Below are 6,227 nucleotides of genomic sequence, written 5' to 3'. Positions count from 1 at the left end.
CTCCCGGTTGATCGCCCCAATCTTCGTCCACCATGGTAGGTTGATAATGAAGATGTGGCTTTTCCTTGCAGTCATCACGCCCACCTGTCCTTCCACGAGGACAGGCCATTTTTCTTCAACCACGATCGGCACCGGAGGACTTTCCCACTCATCGGGTGATCGGGCCGTGTGTTCAGCCTGCCTGGCACTTGCCAGGACAGGACTTTTCCTTCGGTCACGATCAGGACCCGGGACTTCGTATCTCCCGGTTGATCGCCCCAATCTTCGTCCACCATGGTAGGTTGATAATGAAGATGTGGCGTTGATCGCCCCAATCTTCGTCCACCATGGTAGGTTGATAATGAAGATGTGGCTTTTCCTAGCAGTCATCACGCCCACCTGTCCTACCACGAGGACAGGCCATTTTTCTTCAACCACGATCGGCACCGGAGCTCCTGCTCAACGGGTGATCGGGCCGTGTCTTCACCTGCCTGCCATAAGCGAGGTCAGGAAGCTTTTTCTTCGGCCACGATCAGGAACCGGGAAGTCCTTTACCCGGCTGACCGCGCCATATCTTGGTACGCTGCAACCCTCGATGACTTGTCCCATACATACTCCAGCCACACACACACCGCTCCCAGAAAGCATAGCATTGAACGTTCAAACAACCCAAGCAGGTGAAAGGAGGCATGCAGGATGCCCACGAAGACAGTAGGCACATAGAGTAGCCACTGCCTAGCCAGGTGAAGAACGAAAGTGTAAGAAACAAGCTCAGACTCCAATCATATCGCACGAGTAAGATAATGTAGAAGTAAATTGCCATTGGCAAAAGAGCGGTAAAACAAAAAAACAAGCAGCTGTAGCAGAGAGAATAGAAAAGAGTAGAAAAGAAAGTTAGTTAGGGAAGTATAATAGTAAATATTAGCATATAATCAACACCCAAACCAAATTAACCACACAACACTGCGTTCAGCTCTGCTGCATTGAGTAACAACCAAGTAAGTAAGCAATGAAGTAGGCCGGTAATCAATTAAAAGGAAGGAAAACAAAGTATTCCATTAGGGCGCCTTGAGGAACAACAATTCCTGTCAAAGTATAAAGAAATTGCTGCTCTCACTTACTTATTGACAGCTGAACCATATCAAAATGGGTAGGAAAGTGCAATATAGTCAAAGCCGGACTAAGTAAATGTAAATTTAAATTTATAATGTATAATTTGTATATGGATTAATATATATTAATATAACCAAGACACAGCATAGTAGTGACACCTAAGTCATCTCATAACACAATGCAACAGGAAACGCAGGATCAAACTGTCCTTAAAATATATATGAAGGTAACGCAGCACAATGAAACGTACATAATATATGCATTCAAACAACAAATCCATATAAACCAAACTCTACCAAATTCTAATAGATTCTAGTGAATTGAATCCATTATGTTCAGCATGCAATAAGGCCAATTAAACTACACTAAGGCATATAGACACATGTCATCACATAATAATGTAAATATGTAAATACGGCAGGTACGGTGAAATAAAACAAGCACTTGTCAAGTCGTTTAATTAATTTAACCTAATTTATTCAATATACCATATCCACCGCTAATCACCTCATTCGTTTATTCACTCAACTATAATAATATAATGGAATAGAAGATAGGGAGTTATATAATACAATACACTACAGTTTACAGTGTAGCACAAAATACTGACTAAGTATAACCTAATGTAACTGAAATAACTTAAATAACTGAATATAATCCAAGATCTGATATAATAATATAGTAATATAACATATTCAATACTTTATTCAATACATAGATTGAATTGAATGTAATAAACATGAATATAAATATGACCATAATATAAAATAAATAATATAATATGATATACTATAATTTACACAGAACGGAGTAAATAGCACCACTTTGAAACACATACACTGCAATGGAACACAATGCATCGCGGTGGAGCGCGCATTTCACCACAATCACCTTCGCACCAATTAAATTTTGATTTATACTTAAATAGAAGAATTAAATAATTAATTTAGTTATCACTTCACATCACAGATCACAGACGAGTAAATAATGCACAAGTTTGCACAATGCCCGGAGAAGAGAAGAGTAAACACGCGTCACCGAAAACTATGTTACCTAAGATTGAAAACCGGGCCGAGTAAAAGAGCGAGAACGAGACCATAAAGCATAAAACATAAAACATATAGAGATAGAACCTAGTGTTCATAAAATTAAAATTCCCTAGTTCACTCCATAATGGTTATCAACCGTCAATTATCCATCAAACCATCAAATTAAGTAATTAAGTAATTATAGTAGAGAATATATAAGTGCTCATAAGCGAAAAGCGAAAATGCATAAACAAAACAGTTTAAACAAATCAAAATGAATCAAAATGACCAAAGATAATGTACCTACAAAAGATGGCCATAAGCCGCAAGCTATGCCTAGTTGGTAATCAACCGCAGAACCAAGGATATTACCTTGGCCGCTCACTCCGTGATACTCGGCCGCTCACTCCGTAACGGCTATCCACAGGCAAATTATCTGCCGCGCAGTAGTTACCTACCACGCGCCAATTACCAGTTACCAGTTACACAGTTACCGACTGCAGAACCGTCCATCGTGCTGCCGCGCAATGCTGGGAAACCGTACTTACCATCAGACTTACCATCAAAGATAAGTCTGGTATACAATACTATAATCGAAAAGATAATTATGCTAAATCAATGGGATCAGAGATAAACTTCAAACGGGCCAACATCAGGCATTAATTAATTATTATATAAAGAAATAAGTCAATATTATGGTTGTAAATACATTACCTATATAAAACATCATATAAGTTTGTGATAAAATAATAAGATAGAATATAATTATAGTTAAAACGCATAAAGTAGCCTGACACGATATAAGTCAATAAAATAATTAGAAAAATAATAAAAATAATAAATCATAAAATCAGCCCGAATAAGTCCCGCAGATTGCGCAGATTGCAGGACGCACTGCGTTACTGCATGATAACGTCACAAAGAACGAATTATACAAAAGGCAATGAAGATAAAGGAAAACAACCGCCAAGGAATGAGAGGCCGAATAAATAAATAAAATAAGACCCTAAACCAAAGCAAAATCAATATGAAACGCATATAGTCAGGAAAACCCATGGAACCATTCAGACAACACCCAGTCAAATAATATTAGTTAACAGAATAAATAAAACCAGAATAAAGTCAAGGCAGCAAGGCAACAAGCAACTGGCGGAAAGGAAATATGAGTCAGAAAATAAATCAAAATAAATCAGATCAAATCAATGTATAACTATAATCAGGCAACATCAAAATGAATAATGAATAATAAATGAATGAATGAATACTGAATGCGAGAGGAAAAGCTGAAGATATTCACAAACTGAGGAACTACAGCAAATGAAAGTGTGTAACGCTTAACAGACATAGCTGACATAATGTAGTATAATGCAAAATAATGTAAAAGAAAATAAGATAAATTCAACAAGTGAGTTATATTCTAATTAAATATGACCGTAAACATTATTGACTCCATCCCCACTACTTTATAAATTATAGATTATAAATTGTAAGTGATTATGTCCATGCAGATGCAAATAGAAGGTAAAAATTCATAACTGACTGATGTATAAAGATAGTAAATAATAAATATAATGACAAATAAAACAAATCAAATATAAGGTGCGTGGTTCAATTAGACACCACACCATTACATAGTAAAAGAATAAAATAAAGAATAACAGATAAATAAATAAATAAGCAAAGAAGTAGGGTATTTGAAACGAAATTCAAATGGAGTGGTTATAACAGAAGCCACGCGCTGTCAAGCATTTGAATGGACAAAATCATCTATCCTCTCAAGAAAATTAACCGTACTTAAATCCAAATAACTCTAAATAAATAATTGTAGATAATAAGCGAATGAATGAATGAGTGAGTGAGCAATAGAGCTATTAAAGAAGTTAATCAAGTTAAGGCAAATAAAGGCAGATAGAGAGAGTAAGGAAAGTGAAGAAAGTGTAAAGTATAGTATATAGACGAACGTAACTGACACAAAATAAAATAGAATAGAACAAGATACATTGAAGTACATTCCACCAACAAGCATATCCATACACTCATTCATACATCTCACATAGACGCAGTCATCCAATGAGGCTAAATCAAATAAATTTACAGAATCCATTACGTTGAATATGCAATGAGGCAGATTATATTATCCTGAACAGACATAATATTAAGAAGGTAGAAGGTACGAAGGTACGGTAAGATAAAATGAATACACTCAGCACTCGACAAGGCAACTAAGTGTTTCAGATATAACTGTCAATTAACTTTATTCATTAATTAGCCGTAGAAGGATAATGATGCAAAATATTACACAATATTACACAATACTAACTGAATTTATTGCAAATAATATGCAATATGCAAATTGGGTATAAGTATGAGTATAAAAATATGTATAAGTATAAGAATAATGAATATGTAAATATAAATATACAAATATATAAATAAATATAAATAAATACATATATATAATATATCAGAAAACGGAGCACAATAGCACATGTCACCACTCATTGCAATGGGTACACGCACAAATCACAAACTCACACGCACCGATATTCAATATTCAATATTAATGGCCTAATCAGAACTCAGCAATTTAACGATTCAATTAATTCACGATCCTCCTCCATGTCACAACCGAGTACATGGCACATGGAGATGGAGTAAACCAGTGCCGCCGATGATCATGTCAACCAAAGATAAGAAACCGCGTGAAGCTTAAGCCATAAACCATACGCCATATAGATGCGTAACCTTCGAGGAATTTCGTAAAATTTACAGTTCGTCCCATTATGTCTGTTGTCTATTAAATTAGTTATCAAATTAATTAATTGATTATTACACGGGACGTACAAGCGCCCGCGACTAAATACATCAATAAAACACTTTCAATAAATTACAGTGAACGAAACCAAACACGAATAGAATGCAACGGAAGGTAACGATAGCGGAAAACATTCCGGTATCTCACTAAATAAAGTAAAGTACGCAACACTATCCGTTGATAATGATTACAAATTATCCTTAGTTGGTAACCATCTGCAGCACCGGCAGCCAAATATTATCGGCCACAAGCATTCTACTTATTTACCATACAATGCTCGGCCGTTCATCCCGTAACGATTATCCACCGACCAGCTATCCGCCGCGCAGCAGTTACCCACCGCGCGCCAGATATCTGCTACATCTCAGTTACCGACAGCAAAACTATCCGTCGCGCAACCGCGCCATCCTAGGAAGCCATACTTACCATCAGACTTACCATAAAAGATAAGTCCGATATCCAATACTATTCACGGAAAGGTAACTATAAACGGACAAATAAGACCCCAGACGGATTAAAATCATGAATAAATCAATTAATAAAACATTACCACGACTCACGGGAAAGGTAATTATTAAAGCAAACGGGCAACAAATAGAACCCCAGACGGATTAAAATCAAGAATAAATCAATTAATAAAACAATACCACGGCTATCATTTATTATTTATAAATATATAAATCATACGTTTGCAATAGTGTAGGATGAAGTAAATGTTAAGTATAAACAATGATGAAGATAGAATGAAATGAAAGAAATGAAATCAACCCGAATAAGATCCGCAGATTGCAGGACGCATCATGTTACTGCCTATCGCGCCGCAGGAAACAAACTACGCAGAACAACGAAACAAAGAAACCACCACAGAACGAAAGGCTGAATAAATAAACGAATGAAACATTCAACCTAAACAGAATCGAAATCAAATATAGCCATCTCACAGCGTCAGATAACGCATGGAGTCAGGAAAGTCACGTAGGACCAATCATGTAACACCCAGTCAGTTAATAAATAAATGTAACCAAAGCAGAATCAAAGCAACCAAGGCAGCAGGTAACTAGCAGAAAGGAAATATAAAAGAAAAGAAGAGAAAAGAAACAAACGAGGTAATGATTATAATAACGCATAATAAATTTAAACAAGAGTAGCACAAGTTAATGACATGAATATTAATTCCTACAGGAACAGCACACCGTCATCAAAGAGCTATACTATTATTGAAGAGAAACGGCTTGAATAAATTGAATTAAAGAATACCAGAGAAGAATATCAGAATGTCAAAATGTCCAAGC

General features: G+C 36.1%; 1 long non-coding RNA gene across 1 annotated transcript in view; it reads left to right on the top strand.

Annotated features, from left to right (window-relative positions):
- The window catches only part of LOC143306168 (uncharacterized), a 1,785-nt gene extending 953 nt beyond the window's left edge, over positions 1 to 832 (top strand). The window contains exons 1-2 of the long non-coding RNA XR_013063637.1: positions 1 to 280; positions 334 to 832. The exon at positions 1 to 280 is cut by the window's left edge and continues 953 nt beyond it. This is a non-coding gene — a long non-coding RNA (uncharacterized LOC143306168). The remainder of the gene's footprint in view (positions 281 to 333) is intronic.
- Positions 833 to 6,227: the final 5,395 nt, after the last annotated feature.

The sequence above is a fragment of the Osmia lignaria genome, unplaced genomic scaffold (assembly GCF_051020975.1).
Source record: "Osmia lignaria lignaria isolate PbOS001 unplaced genomic scaffold, iyOsmLign1 scaffold0001, whole genome shotgun sequence".
Classification (NCBI taxonomy): domain Eukaryota; kingdom Metazoa; phylum Arthropoda; class Insecta; order Hymenoptera; family Megachilidae; genus Osmia; species Osmia lignaria.
Note: the sequence above shows the minus strand (reverse complement) of the source record. Positions and strands in the feature narration are given on the sequence as shown.